Source organism: Trachemys scripta, chromosome 25 (genome assembly GCF_013100865.1).
Source record: "Trachemys scripta elegans isolate TJP31775 chromosome 25, CAS_Tse_1.0, whole genome shotgun sequence".
Classification (NCBI taxonomy): Eukaryota; Metazoa; Chordata; order Testudines; family Emydidae; genus Trachemys; species Trachemys scripta.
In genome coordinates this window covers 983,295-998,243 of record NC_048322.1, presented here as the reverse complement: position 1 = coordinate 998,243, position 14,949 = coordinate 983,295, and the positions used below count along the sequence as shown (strand labels likewise).

General features: G+C 47.7%; 1 protein-coding gene and 2 non-coding genes across 4 annotated transcripts in view; 2 read left to right on the top strand and 1 right to left on the bottom strand.

Annotated features, from left to right (window-relative positions):
* The window catches only part of LOC117869996 (zinc finger protein 239-like), a 1,162,621-nt gene that overhangs the window by 847,167 nt on the left and 300,505 nt on the right, over window positions 1-14,949 (top strand). The window lies entirely within an intron of this gene.
* On the bottom strand, window positions 5,467-5,538 carry TRNAC-GCA. The gene has a single exon. It is a non-coding gene; the product is annotated as a tRNA-Cys (tRNA).
* Window positions 13,924-13,995, top strand: TRNAG-UCC. The gene has a single exon. It is a non-coding gene; the product is annotated as a tRNA-Gly (tRNA).

Below are 14,949 nucleotides of genomic sequence, written 5' to 3'. Positions count from 1 at the left end.
GAAGTAAGACTGTGCAATTAACTAGCCGGTACTACACTAACCCTGCAATTAGTTAGATGCAGACACACCCAGCTCTGTGGGTGGTAAAGTTACAGCGACTCTGCTGCTGATCATGAAATAGAAGCACATTGTCTTTAAACAGCTGCCCTTTCAGTGCCTCTGAACGTTACAAAAAACAATGATCTGGGTTAAGGGAAGGTTGCTATTTATTAGCGCCCCAATTGATATTGTGCGCACAAAAAAAGGTTTGAACGTGTAACAGTTTGGTAAAGCTTGGTGTCGTCAGGCGTCACCAGTGTGGTGCTCTGCTCTTCTTCGATGTTGATATCAGTCGGCTGCGTGCGTGTGTTCCCTCTGTGTGCTGCCCCAGCTCTGCAGATCGCTGGCACAGCAGACCCCGAGAGAACCCCGAATGATCACAGACTCCGATAAGGTACGAAGGCACCCGGCCAGGTTTCTTGTCAAACGAAGCATGGTAATAGTTCCCCACAGACTCTATAGGACATACTACGAATATGTGCCCTTGACAATGGACTGGCTCAGGCAGTGACAGGAATTTCCACTGCCCCCTAGGCCAGACAAAGACATCCACTCAGGGATGCATTCTTATACACCGGTAGAAACAAGTTACACCTCACTCCTGACGTATCAAGGTACAACCCCTCTGCGCATTAGGGTGCTGCCTCTCCCCTGGTACTGGTTGGTTTGAACAAACAAGTCTATCCATCATATTGTCCTTCTGACCCTGCCTTTAGGATAGGTCTGCCTGTTCCTTGTTATCTCTGTGGAATGTGTTCATACCAGGATGTTCTGGTGCCATCCTGGCCCATGTTCATCTTAATAGTGCTTATATGTGTATAGGTGCTTTTAGCAGCCTTCTTCTTGCCAACTTCTGTGAGCAGGGCCTGCCTCTAGCTCACAGCTGAACTTTGCTTTATGTTAGCAAAGTCCTGACCATTACTTCAGTTCAGGCCTCATACCGGGCCTCTGATACCAAGGGTTTATGTTTCAGGGACTCATCTTACTACACTTGGCTATTTTATTTTTTCTAACAGGTTCCTGCCCACCTCCAGCAGAGTTTTCAGTCACAGGCTATGGCGACGTACTTTCCAAGTGTAACACAAACTAGCCCATTCCTCCCCGTATGCAATCTCTGACCAGACTGTTAGAAGGAGACAGAGTACTGGGAAATTATCACAATAGGACGGAATTAAAAACTGGGATTAATCAAAGCTGAGATGCAGACACAGCCTATTGTGTAGCTGGTGAAGTGACAGCGACACACTCCGGCAGGTGCTGGTTCTGATTTAACAGCAGAAGCCAATCAAAGAGAACGAACTCATGTCCGGAGCTATGGGCAGCTGCCCTGTCAGCGCATCACTCACCTGGGAGGTGTTTCACAAAGCACAGCCCTTCCCCTCTGGAAAAGACACACTCCCTGCTGCCACCACCTCCCTTTGCTCTCCATGGGGCTGTTTGCCTGAGGGACATGGCTCTCTCTGGGAGGTCCATGGGGATTCTTAAAAGAGCTGTTGGGGGGGGGGGGGGGGGAGTTATCCCCATGGAAATCTCTTCACTTCTTTCTCAGGGCCACCTGCTTAGCCCTGGCTTTGGGGTTGGCTTTAGCCTGGATCTCTCCTGACTTGGTTTTAGGTGGGTGTAACAGGTTGGACTCACCCCTGCGGCGCCTCCTACTAGTCGCTCAGGAATTAACTCACCAGTTGTCTGAGCACCCTCTGCAGGCCAGGTGTCCTGCCTGTCATTGGCCCCCCTGTCCCTCCTGGACCCCAGTGCCCTGGGCTTGGGTGCTGCCCCCTTGGCAGTACCCCACTCTCTCTGGGTCTCCCCACCCAGGGGAACCCCCACACCCTATCCCAATGTCACCTCAGTTGTGGCTACTGTCAGTCACCATCTAGCCCCTGCTCCCTGGGGCAGACTGCAGTCTATCAGCCAATCATCACAGGCAACAAGGGGTTTGGACTGGCTGCCTTTACCCACCCTCAGGTTGCCCCTCTGCAAGCCCAATACATATATGGGCCTAGAACCAGGCCCTGCAGCCTGGGGAGTTGCTGGCCTAGGGCTTCCCAGCCCACACAGGCTTCCTGCAGCCAGGCCTGTCTCTCTCTGCAGTCAGTAGGAGACTCCTCAGTGTCTGGCTGCCCTGGCCTTCTTATAAGGCCGAGTTGCTCTGTTTGGGGCGTGGCCTCAGCTGCAGCCACTTCCCCAGTCAGCTGGGGTTTTGCTCCTTTACACAGCCCCAGCGCTCTGCAGGGCTTTTCTAACCCCTTCCGGGCTGGAGTGGGTGTTCACCCTGCTACAGTGGGATGTTGACCACCTTCTGGGCTTGGCAGCTTAGACCTTTTGGGGGCTTTTCTCTGCCATTTTGGTCCCTGCTGCAGCCACCACTTTCTTAGGGCTATTCCTGGGCATGGTGGCCTTTCTGGGGATCCTGGCAGCTCTGCCCAGCTTCTTGGTGGCTATTTTCCTGCTCAGAGCCACTGGCTTCTTCTCATGCCTTGTCCTGGGGACCCAGATGCTGCTGGCTGAATGTGAAGGAGCCAAGGTGCTGGTGACTTTAGCCTGCACCAAGGTGCCTTTGCTCGTCAGAATCCTCCGTCCCAGCTGGATGTGGGCCTTGTTCTTCTGCACAGCACAGCCCGTGGTGACCAAGGACCTGCCAAATGTGCACTGATGTAAGCAGAGTCAGGATGAGCTCTACCCTGACATCTGGTGGTGAATTATGGCGAGTGTGGAAAAGAACTCCAGGGGCTGATCTTATTTGCATAGGCACACCCACTCGCCTGGCATGAAACAACAGCAACTCAAAGTGGTTACTTTGGCTGGTGTGGGATCCCCAGTCTTCTCTGTTATTGGGGCAGGAAGAATAAAGTTTTGTTACCCTGATTCTTTGAATCAAGGGCAGTGAAACTGTTGTATGACAGAAGGACTGAGTGAGTCCTTCACCATTACCTAAGTAGCACTTGCTTGACAAGGGGCATGGGTTACAAAACCCAGTGAATGGAGAGAGGATGGGGACAGATATTTGTATCTGATGGTATGGGTCCTCTTTGAGGGGTTGAAACACCAATTGTGCTACCTCATCTCTCCACTGTTGAATGTCAGAGCTAACTTTGATTCTATTAGAAGTCTAGTTACAGGATGCTGAGCTGAATTCACTTTGGGCTAATGGTGCACTAGCACTGGGGCTCCTCTACTATGAGCTGAAATTGCTAAGAGCTGAAATCACAAAAAAGCTAAAGTTATTAAGAGCTGAGATCACTGAGGCTGTGTTAACTAGTGGGGGAGCCTGAAGCTATATTGCTAAGTGGCTGGTAGAGCAGCTAGCAGAGTGGAGCCTTGTGGGGACGGTTGAAGTGGAGCTGAGTGACTCACAGGTCGGTGAGCGGAGCAGAGTGGCTGGAGGAGCAGCTAGCAGAGCAGAGCGGAGCCTTGTGGGAGCGGCCCAAGGGATGGCTGAAGTGGAGCAGAGCTGAGCGGCTCACAGGTCGGTGAGCAGAGTGGAGCAGCTGCCAGAGCAGTTCGTGGGATGGCGGGAGCAGCTCACGGGACAGCTGGTGGAGTGGAGCGGCTCGTGGTGAAGGCTGCGGCGGAACCCCGTCGGCCTCGGATCACGTAAGGTGCCCCTTAACGCCCTGTGTGCCCCCCCCGAACTCTGGGGCTGCACTGACCAGGGACAGAGACTTTGGGGGGTTGTTGGACTTTTGGGACTTTGATGATTCTTGGGTTGCTGGTTTCAAGAACCAACGGGAAAGGACACAGCCCAACTTGCTGGGGTGGGTTTTTTTTGCTCATGGTTTGTGTTATGAATCCTGTTTGTGGTGTTTTTCCAATTTAATGCTGATGTCATTTACCTCATGTTATTAAACATTTTCTGTTACACTCAGACTCCGTGCTTGCGAGAGGGGAAGTATTGCCTCTTAGAGGCGCCCAGGGGTGGTATGTAATTGTCCCAGGTCACTGGGTGGGGGCTCGAGCCGGTTTTGCATTGCGTTACTGAAACGGAACCCCTAGATACAGAACCCGGCCCTTGTTGCTGCCAATTTAGATGGGCAGAAGGGTTACGCTCATATTATACCTTTGTTTAATCAATGAAAACATAAACTAGAGACTTAGTGAGACATTCCCCAGGGTACAACCTGGACCAATGAACTGCTGTGTTCCCCTAACGCTCCAGCCCACTGCTTTGCTGGTGAACAACAAACCCCTCCAGGCTGTGCTCACACAGCCACAAGCATGCAAAGTCACTCCCAGCTGAGTTACGTGAATGCTTTCCCAGCTGCTCATGACTTATAGAAAGCACAATGCCTCCAAATTCTTAGTCCCAGCGTTGCACCCCGGAAATGTGCGTCTTGCTCTGGCCAGCAGACTACTGACCAAAGCAAGCTCATTAATAGTCCGTCATTTTATCCAAGGAAATGATCCTGCCCCCGCCTCTGTTAATCTGAGTAGCGATTCCCCACGCACTTCAACCAAAGCACACTGGTTTAGATAAAACTATAAAAACAAGTTTATTAACTGGGGAAAGCTATAATCACTTCAAATCAAAGTGATAAAGGCCTAAAAGTCAGAGCTGGTTACAAAAGAAATAAAAATATAAAACTGCAGTCGGAGTCCTAAACTTTACCGAGATAAATAAGATTTGAAAGCAAAAAGGGTCTCGCACCCAAAAACTTTCAGCAGTTCATGCTAACTGAAAAGCCGTCCGGCTAGGACCACCCACCCCCCCGCAACCAGTTCAATGATGCTCCTATTGTCTTCCAAGCGATCTTGTTGCCATGAGTCGAGATGGGGGAGGAGGTAATGTAGAGGTAACTGTCTCTTATTTTATATCTTCCCCCTCTCTTTGAGGATTCCCCCCCTCACTGGTGTGTAGACAAAACAGTCCCCTGGGTACAGGCGATTTGAAGAGTCTTTCAGGTGAATTGTAAATGTCTTGTTCACACCTTCTGGGCACATGACATTTGAGACGTCTTTGGGGATGACATGCAAATCCGTTGCTTACAGTTCCCTGATGGTGACTGGCCACTTCAGTAGCTAATAGTTTTCCAACCCCTGTGGTCAGTCCTTTGTTGACACTGTGGAGTCAGAGTTACAACATACTTCAGTAACAAACATATTGTAAAATCTCATAGCGCCACCGACAATGCTGGTGCACACATTTTAACAGGAAAATAATCTTCAGTAGATTATGAGTTTTCAAATGATACCTCACAAGGCATACTTTGTACAAAACCTATCCTAACCATAGAACAGTGGTGAATATGGGGGTTCAGGGTGTTACATTTGGAGGATTGGATCTGATTTCAGTTGATGGACAGGTTTGCTAGTTTTTTAGACATTATACAAGCCGTGCCCGCCCCCCCCCCCCCCCCTCAGTGGAACTGCTGAGCATACTGGAGATGGATATGAAAATATATTTATATTAAAAATAAAAAACAGCTTCTAAGGGAGCACCTGGATTTGAACCAGGGACCTCTTGATCTGCAGTCAAATGCTCTACCACTGAGCTATACTCCCTCTGAGAATAGAGTATTGGAGCCAGTCATTTTGAGGATTAGGAAGGACACACCCTAGTTCAAAGAGCTCCTCTTATGTTCCCAGTCATGGGTGGTTTAATAATGGGGTTGTATTAAATATTACACATGCATGGAAACACCACACCTTGCACAAGCCCCTCCCCTGCTCGGTCTCACCAGAGCACAACTACTACTTACCTGGGACCACACCCTGCTCCCCAGCTCTGTGCCACTTCACCTCACCAGCATTGCTCCAAACCCTTAGACGCACAGGGCACATGTAAATAGAATCCATTAATCCCCATAGTGTTCATTAAAAAACTGCCAGATAATCCCGTTCTGACCAGAAACACGGAGCTCCCGGACTCTGATTTAGAAACACGGAGCTCCCAGGAGTGTCAGCCACACCCCTGTGCCCGGCAGCAGAGTAAGGCCCTGGCAGTGAGCAGGGCCCATAATGCACAGGTCCCTTTTTATATTTTGCAAAATTGTGGATCAGTGGGAGAATTCTTGTCACCCATCCAGCAGGCCTGGGCTTAATTCATGGCCAATGCCGAGCTGAGTTTTCTGAGCAAAGGCTGAAGGAACTGGGTATGTTTAGTTTGCAAAAGAGGAGATTCAGGGAGGATATGATAGCAGTCTTCAAATACTTGAAAGGCTGCTATAACAAAGATGGAGAAAAGTTGTTCTCTCTTGTCACAGAGGGCAGGACAAGCAGCAGTGGGTTCAAACGACAGCACAGCAGATTTAGATTAAATGTCAGGAAAGACTTCCTAAGTGTAAGAGCAGTAGGACAATGGAATTGACTCTCTAGTTTGTGGAAACTCCTTCACTGGCGTGTTTCAAAAGGAGGCTGGAGCCATCTGTCTTGGATGGTTTGGCCACAACAAATCCTGCAGCTTGGCTGGGGGTTAGACTAGATGACGCTTGCAGTCCCTGGTAACCCTATGGGTTCTATGCTTAGATGTAGAAATTGCAGGATGCAAACTTGAAATAAGGGCCAGTTTCCCCCTGTAACATGTAAAGTCTTTACATCCAAACACAATGATTTTCTGAAGGATCTGTCCTAGTTCAACCTTCAGATGTTGGGGTGGATGTTGGACTCGCTGGGTCAAATTCTCTGGACTCTGTTATGCAGCTGGTCAGACCAGTTGTCCATAGAGATCTCGTCTGCCTCTAAAATCAAAATACGGTCTTAAATTAATCCTCAGACACTGGTTTTCCCCTATCCTGATCCCCAGCAAGGGCAATCCAAGGAAGAGGGCTGTTTAACAAGGATAGAAGAAGGATAGCCTTCGCCCCTTGGAGGAATCAGATTCTACATTGGTTAGGTGCCATGCTGCCCTCCTTTCTCCTGGCTTTTAATATGGTTGAGCAGCATGTGGTAGTGTATCTAAATTAGAGACTTCCTATGGAGAAGTGGGTTTGAATTCTGTTTCTGACAAGTAGTGGCTGAGGTTTTTATGAATTTGTCCCCCTCCCCGCAAAAATATTCCCTATTAATTTTAACATAGTCAAGTCTTGAATGAAGTGTGACATTCTCCTCCTCATTCCCAGAGGTTTTTCACCCTAAAGGTTCCTGTCCTCACAGCTCACTGAGAGGGACTGATTTGGGGAAGGATTTTCACTTTGAAGTTTCCATGACAAGACATTTCCACGTCAGGCCCAGGAGCGCAGAATCTCAGCTCTGTGTGAATGAAGAGAGAAAATAGGAACCGTTCAACCACAAACTGCCCACCCACACGCTCTGCTCCATGCAGCGTGAAACGATCCCGCAGAGCAGATTGAGTGTGGGGCGGGTTCAGTCTGACATGCAGTATAGCAGTGTTGAGCGGGTGCAGGAAGGACAGCAGCTTCACTATTCCAATTCTGCACTTTACAATTTTCCCAAACTGGGAATAACCAAAACCAACGTATCTAATGGGAAGGTGGATGCAGAGCAGTAAAACTGGCGATGCCCAGACCTCCTATGGGGGTGAAGTGGAAATTAATAATGTTGTGAGGATCATTTAGGAAATTAGCCGTTCCTGACAAGGTTTATCTCTGTTCTAATTTCAAGTTTATAGTATTATTTAGAGGAATCAGTAATTATTTTTTCTATCTTAATTAAGCCCTAAACTTTATGTAATCAAACCATAACAATTAAGGCCCCCCGTTTTTTCTCTCTCATAGCAAGAATGAACTAGTTTTATGCCATCCCTGAAATTCCAGGGAATAACAGCTGTAGGATGAGGAAAAAGCCAAGCCAATATCTCACTGTCGGGGATGCAGGTGGCCACGTCCCCTCTGTTTGACCATTGCCCTTGCAGGAGAGAAGGTTTCAATACAATTCAATACCCTGGCTCAGACAAGAGACCCAGGGAGGTTTTGCTGTTCATGGATCTGTGCAAAGGAAATTGTTTCTGTGTGAAATTGAGGCAGGACATGAAACATCCACATGGTGGTGCAATGCCCTAAGGAATTAAGGAAATCATCTGCAAATATTTGGAAGGTGGTAAGGTGATAGGGAATAGCCAGCATGGATTTGTAAAGAACAAATCATGTCAAACCAATCTGATAGCTTTCTTCGATAGGATAACGAGTCTTGTGGATAAGGGAGAAGCTGTGGATGTGGTATGCCTAGACTTTAGTAAGGCATTTGATACAGTCTTGCATGATATTCTTATCGATAAACTAGGCAAATACAATTTAGATGGGGCTACTATAAGGTGGGTGCATAACTGGCTGGATAACCATACTCAGAGAGTTGTTATTAATGGTTCCCAATCCTACTGGAAAGGCATAACAAGTGGGGTTCCTCGGGGGTCTGTTTTGGGACTGGCTCTGTTCAATGTCTTCATTAACGACTTAGATATTGGCATAGAAAGTACACTTATTAAGTTTGCAGATGATACCAAACTGGGAGGGATTGCAACTGCTTTGGAGGACAGGGTCATAATTCAAAATGATCTGGACAAATTGGAGAAATGTTCTGAGTTAAACAGGATGAAGTTTAACAAAGACAAATGCAAAGTGCTCCACTTAGGAAGGAACAATCGGTTTCACACATACAGAATGGGAAGAGACTGTCTAGGAAGGAGTACGGCAGAAAGGGATCTAGGGGTTATAGTTGACCACAAACTAAATATGAGTCAACAGTGTGAGTATGTATTCTGGGATGTATTAACTGGTGTGTTGTGAGCAAGACACGAGAAGTCATTCTTCCACTCTACTCTGCACTGGTTAGGCCTCAACTGGAGTATTGTGTCCAGTTCTGGGCACCGCATTTCAAGAAAGATGTGGAGAAATTGGAGACGGTCCAGAGAAGAGCAACAAGAATGATTAAAGGTCTCGAGAACATGACCTATGAAGGAAGGCTGAAAGAATTGGGTTTATTTAGTTTGGAAAAGAGAAGACTGAGAGGGGACATGATAGCAGATTTCAGGTATCTAAAAGGGTTTCATAAGGAAGAGGGAGAGAACTTGTTCACCTTAGCCTCTAAAGATAGAACAAGAAGCAGTGGGCTTAAACTGCAGCAAGGGAGGTTTAGGTTGGACATTAGGAAAAAGTTCCTAACTGCAGGGTGGTTAAACACTGGAATAAATTGCCTAGGGAGGTTGTGGAATCTCCATCTCTGGAGATATTTAAGAGTAGGTTAGATAACTATCTATCAGGGATGGTCTAGACAGTATTTGGTCCTGCCATGAGGGCAGGTGACTGGACTCGATGACCTCTTGAGGTCCCTTCCAGTCCTAGAATCTATGAATGTGGGTGAAGGAAACAGGCTGAGAACTGAATTAACTGCACTCACTGGCCATCCTCCACCCTGGGATGGTAGCCCCGCCTTTTCAGGTCACTAGGCCTTGCTGCCCAGCAAACCAGAGTAGCCTTATTGACTCTGGCTGCCAAACCTCGCTGCCCTGCGGAGAAGGGTTACACCATTGACTTGGGCCACAGGGCCCTAGTGCTCTGTGGATCAGGGTAATTATATAGACTCTGACCACTAGGCCTTACAGCCCTGCAGATCAGGGCAGCCCTATTGACTTTAGCCCTTAGCTCTCACTGCCTAGAGTCAGAGGGCTGCTCGAAGGATCAGATGCACTCACCCCACACTGGATGGGGTCATCCCCCACCCCATCACAGGGAGCCAAATGTTAGTGTAGACACATGCACAAAGGTTGCCTTGTATTGACATAACACGGCAGTGTAGATCAGGGGAGAATGTGTGTGTGTGTGGGGAGAATCTTCAGCTAAAGGGGGGAAAGCGTCTTCCCAAGACTGCCATTTCTGCTCCTTATGCAGAGTCCCCGGGGCAGGAAACACCTCAGGAAAGTTTCCTTTTCAAGGGATCAATAATAAAATTGGTGAAAGTTCAAAATCAACATGGCCTGACATCAGAATGCCAATGCCCTAACCCGGAGCAAACAATAATGGTCTGGCATCTTGAATCCAGTGCCCAGGGCTCGGCTGCAGCTGCTTTGCAACAGCATTTCACGAGGCGAAGAAGATCGGGTAATTGGATGATTATTTAGTAGCTTGGGGGTCCAGTTCCATTTCCTATTCAGGTCACACAAAAGTGTCTGATTTCCCAGCTCATTCAAACGTTCCGACCTGCAGCTGGCGCTCCCCTCCGCCCCTTGTTACCAACCAGGGCTGGAATGTTTCACATGGACATGTTCAGCCATGCAGAACACAACGCCATCTACAGCCTCAGAAACAACCCTGACCTCATAATCAAAAAGGCTGACAAAGGAGGTGCTGTTGTCATCATGAATAAATTGGAATATGACCAGGAGGCTGCTAGACAGCTCTCTAACACCACATTCTACAGGCCATTATCCTCTGATCCCACTGAGGATTACCTAAAGAAACTACACCATCTGCTAAAAAAACTCCCTGACAAAGCACAGGAACAAATCTATACAGACACATGCCTAGAACCCCGACCAGGGGTATTGTATTTGCTACCCAAGATCCATAAACCTGGATATCCTGGACGCCCCATCATCTCAGGCATTGGCACCCTAACATCAGGCTTGTCTGGTTATGTAGACTCTCTCCTCAGACCCTACGCTACCAGCACTCCCAGCTATCTTCAAGACACCACTGACTTCCTGAGGAAACTATAATCCATCGGTGATCTTCCAGAAAACACCATCCTGGCCACTATGGACGTAGAAGCCCTCTACACCAATATTCCACACAAAGATGGACTACAAGCTATCAGGAACAGTATCCCTGATAATGTCACAGCTAACCTGGTGGCTGAACTTTGTGATTTTGTCCTCACCCACAACTATTTCACATTTGGGGACAATATATACCTTCAAGTCAGCGGCACTGCTATGGGTACCCGCATGGCCCCACAATATGCCAACATTTTTATGGCTGACTTAGAACAACGCTTCCTTAGCTCTCGTCCCCTAATGCCCCTACTCTACTTGTGCTACATTGATGACATCTTCATCATCTGGACCCATGGAAAAGAAGCCCTTGAGGAATTTCACCATGATTTCAATAATTTCCATCCCACCATCAACCTCAGCCTAGATCAATCCACACAAGCGGTCCATTTCCTGGACACTACTGTGCTAATAAGCAATGGTCACATAAATACCACCCTATACCGGAAACCTACTGACCGCTACACTTACCTACATGCCTCCAGCTTCCATCCAGGACACACCACACGATCCATTGTCTACAGCTAAGCTCTAAGATATAACCGCATTTGCTCCAATCCCTCGGATAGAGACAAGCACCTACAAGATCTCTATCAAGCATTCTTAAAACTACAATACCCACCTGCTGAAGTGAAAAAACAGATTGACAGAGCCAGACGAGTACCCAGAAGTCACCTCCTACAAGACAGGCCCAACAAAGAAAATAACAGAACACCACTAGCTGTCACCTTCAGCCCCCAACTAAAACCTCTCCAGCGCATCATCAGAGATCTACAACCTATCCTGAAAGATGATCCTTTACTCTCACAGATCTTGGGAGACAGACCTGTCCTCGCTTACAGACAACCCCCCAACCTAAAGCAAATACTCACCAGCAACCACACATCACTGAACAAAACCACTAACCCAGGAACCTATCCTTGTAACAAACCCCGATGCCAACTCTGTCCACATATCTATTCAAGTGACATCATCATAGGACCTAATCACATCAGCCATACCATCAGGGGCTCGTTCACCTGCACATCTACCAATGTGATATATGCCATCATGTGCCAGCAATGCCCCTCTGCCATGTACATTGGCCAAACCGGACAGTCTCTACGCAAAAGAATTAATGGACACAAATCTGACATCAGGAATCAAAATACTCAAAAACCAGTGGGAGAACACTTTAACCTGTCTGGTCATTCAGTGACAGACCTGCGGGTGGCTATATTACAACAGAAAAACTTCAAAAACAGACTCCAACGAGAGACTGCTGAGCTAGAATTGATATGCAAACTAGACACAATCAACTCCGGTTTGAATAAGGACTGGGAATGGCTGAGCCATTACAAACATTGAATCTATCTCCCCTTGTAAGTATTCTCACACTTCTTATCAAACTGTCTGTACTGGGCTAGCTTGATTATCACTTCAAAAGTTTTTTTTCTCTTAATTAATTGGCCTCTCAGAGTTGGTAAGACAACTCCCACCTGTTTCTGCTCTCTGTATGTGTGTATATATATCTCCTCAATATATGTTCCATTCTATATGCATCCGAAGAAGTGGGCTGTAGTCCACGAAAGCTTATGCTCTAATAAATTTGTTAGTCTCTAAGGTGCCACAAGTACTCCTGTTCTTCTTTTTACTGTAGGGAGGAAACATGGGCATAGGTGCCGACTCCACTGGCAGCCAATCTCACCTCTCCCGCCCCCCCACCCCCCAGCACTGCAGGACCCACCAGACCCTACTGGATGTGTCCTTCCAGTTTGACAGTGAACCATTGCTAGTTGCTCTCTGAGTGCAGCCTTTCAAGCCGTTGTGCACCCTCCCTATTGTCATTTCATCAGACCACATTTTCCAACTTTGCTTATGAGACCATCACGTGGGATTGTGAAAACCCTTTACTAAAATCAAGATACCGCATGTCTACTGCTTCCCCCTGCCCACTAGACTGGTAACCTTGTCAAGGGAGGAAATTAGGTTGGTTTGGCATGATTTCTTCTTGACAAATCCTTCCTAGCTTTAATTTATAACCATACAAGTCTCAATTGATAGTTTAACCATTTCTTCCATTCTCTTTCCCAGGATCGATGATTGGCTTGACTGGTCTTTAATTCCCAAGATCATTCTTTAAAAAAGGGAGCAATGTTTCCCATTCTCCAATCCTTTGGGACCTTACCTGTGCTCTACCATGAGTTCTCGAATTAACCACTAATGGGTCCAAGATTGCTTCAGCTGGTTCCTTATGTCCCTAAAGCATGTAGTGCCCCCAGCGGGGCAGAGGCTGGGGCAGGGAAGCAGCCCAGGTTGGGCTGGGAAGAGGATGGTAGTTCTGGTGCTCAGAGAACCGGCCACAAAAAACTCAATTCCACCCACTGTGAAAAATCAGCATGGAGCTAAGGGCAGAGCTGGGGTTTCTGCTTTCACTCCTGCTGTGGCATGCAGGGAACCCAGGGGCAATTCTAGAAGAGCATTTGGAACTGAATTGGGGAAACCGACCTTTCATCACAGGCAGCTCAAGTTTAGATGAACTGTTTTTTGTTTTGTTTTGTGTTTTACAATTTCTTATAACACTAAATAGTCCTTCAGTCCTAGTGTCACAATCCATGAAATTGCTTGAGCCTTGTAGTTTGCCCAGGGTGAAACTGAACATCGCTTCAAATACATGTGAGTGGAAATCAATCACTTTTCAAGACTGATTGCACATAGAAGACTACTGTTGTGTTTCATTCCTTATGTCCTGGCACCATCGTGTGGCCATCTCCTTTTCCCACCTTTCTGTAAAAAGTTTTGGTAGTTGGTCCTGAAACTTGATTTCCCCAGGAAAGATGCAGGAACAGGGGCTGCCTGCATGTACCAAACACCCATAGAATGAGGCGTCCGTCCTTGTCAAAAAAATCATCTCCCTCCTTCAATTCAGTGGCAGCCACAACATGAAACCCCTCTGTACCGAGCAGGAAGGAACACAAACATTTTCTTTTAAAAGGAGCAGCCTCCTTCCTTTTTAAGTCAGATGAATTTATCTTCATTTGCCATCTCTTAGGGGAGGAGTGGAACTGGGTCCAACTCCTGCCGGGATAGAGAGTCCCTCTCCCCATTATTCAGTCAGTCTGGGACCCTGCCTCTGCCCAGACCTAATGTGCTGCCACCACTCAAACCCACCCTGCCGATTAGCTCTGTGGCTGTCTCTGCTTTGCTTGCACAGTTCACACCTACATGACACACTCTTTTCAAATGCATTGGTGGTATAGTGGTGAGCATAGCTGCCTTCCAAGCAGTTGACCTGGGTTCGATTCCCAGCCAATGCAGTGTTGCATTTTGTCCCCGTTGTTTGAAATTGGTCTCATTTCAGTCACCCTGTGTTATCATCACATTGTCTTACGAGAAACTGCTCCCTGTAGGAATTTGCTACTGGTAGCAGTTACTCCTATGTAAGGGACAAACAGTGGGACCATTGGACAATCGAGGTGCTAAAGGAGCACTCAAGGACGATAGGGCCATTGTAGAGAAACTAAATGAATTCTTTGCATCGGTGTTCACGGCTGAGGATGTGAGGGAGATTCCCAAACCTGAGCCATTCTTTTTAGGTGACAGATCTGAGGAACTGTCCCAGATTGAGCTGTCATTAGAGGAGGTTTTGGAACAAATTGATCAATTAAACAGCAATAAGTCACCAGGACCAGATGGTCTCACCCAAGAGTTCTGAGGGCACTCAGATGCGAAATTGCAGAACTACTAACTGTAGTCTGCAACCTGTCATTTAAATCAGCTTCTGTACCAGACGACTGGAGGAGAGCTAATGCGATGCCAATTTTTAACAAGGGCTCCAGAGGTGATCCCGGCAATTACAGGCCTGTAAGCCTGACTTCAGCGCTGGGCAAACTGGTTGCAAGTATAATAAAGAACAATATTGTCAGAGACAGAGATGAACGTAATTGGTTGAGGAAGAGTCAACGTGGTTTTAGTAAAGGGAACTCAGGCCTCACCAATCTACTAGAATTGGTTGAGAGGGTCGACAGGCCTGTGAACAAGGGGGATCCAGTGGATCGAGTGGAGTTAGGTTTCCAGAAGCCCTTTGACAAGGTCCCTCACCAAAGGCTCTTACGCAAACGTAGCTGCACTGGAGTTGCCTCCCTGAGCATCTGGGGTAATAGCCGCCCCCGGCCCGTGTCCCCCCCCAGGGCGCAGCGCCCAGGGCAGGGGGAGGGTCTGGGGCTCCCCAGAGTGGCCCAGACTCCCCAGGCAGCTCCTGCTTCTGCCCA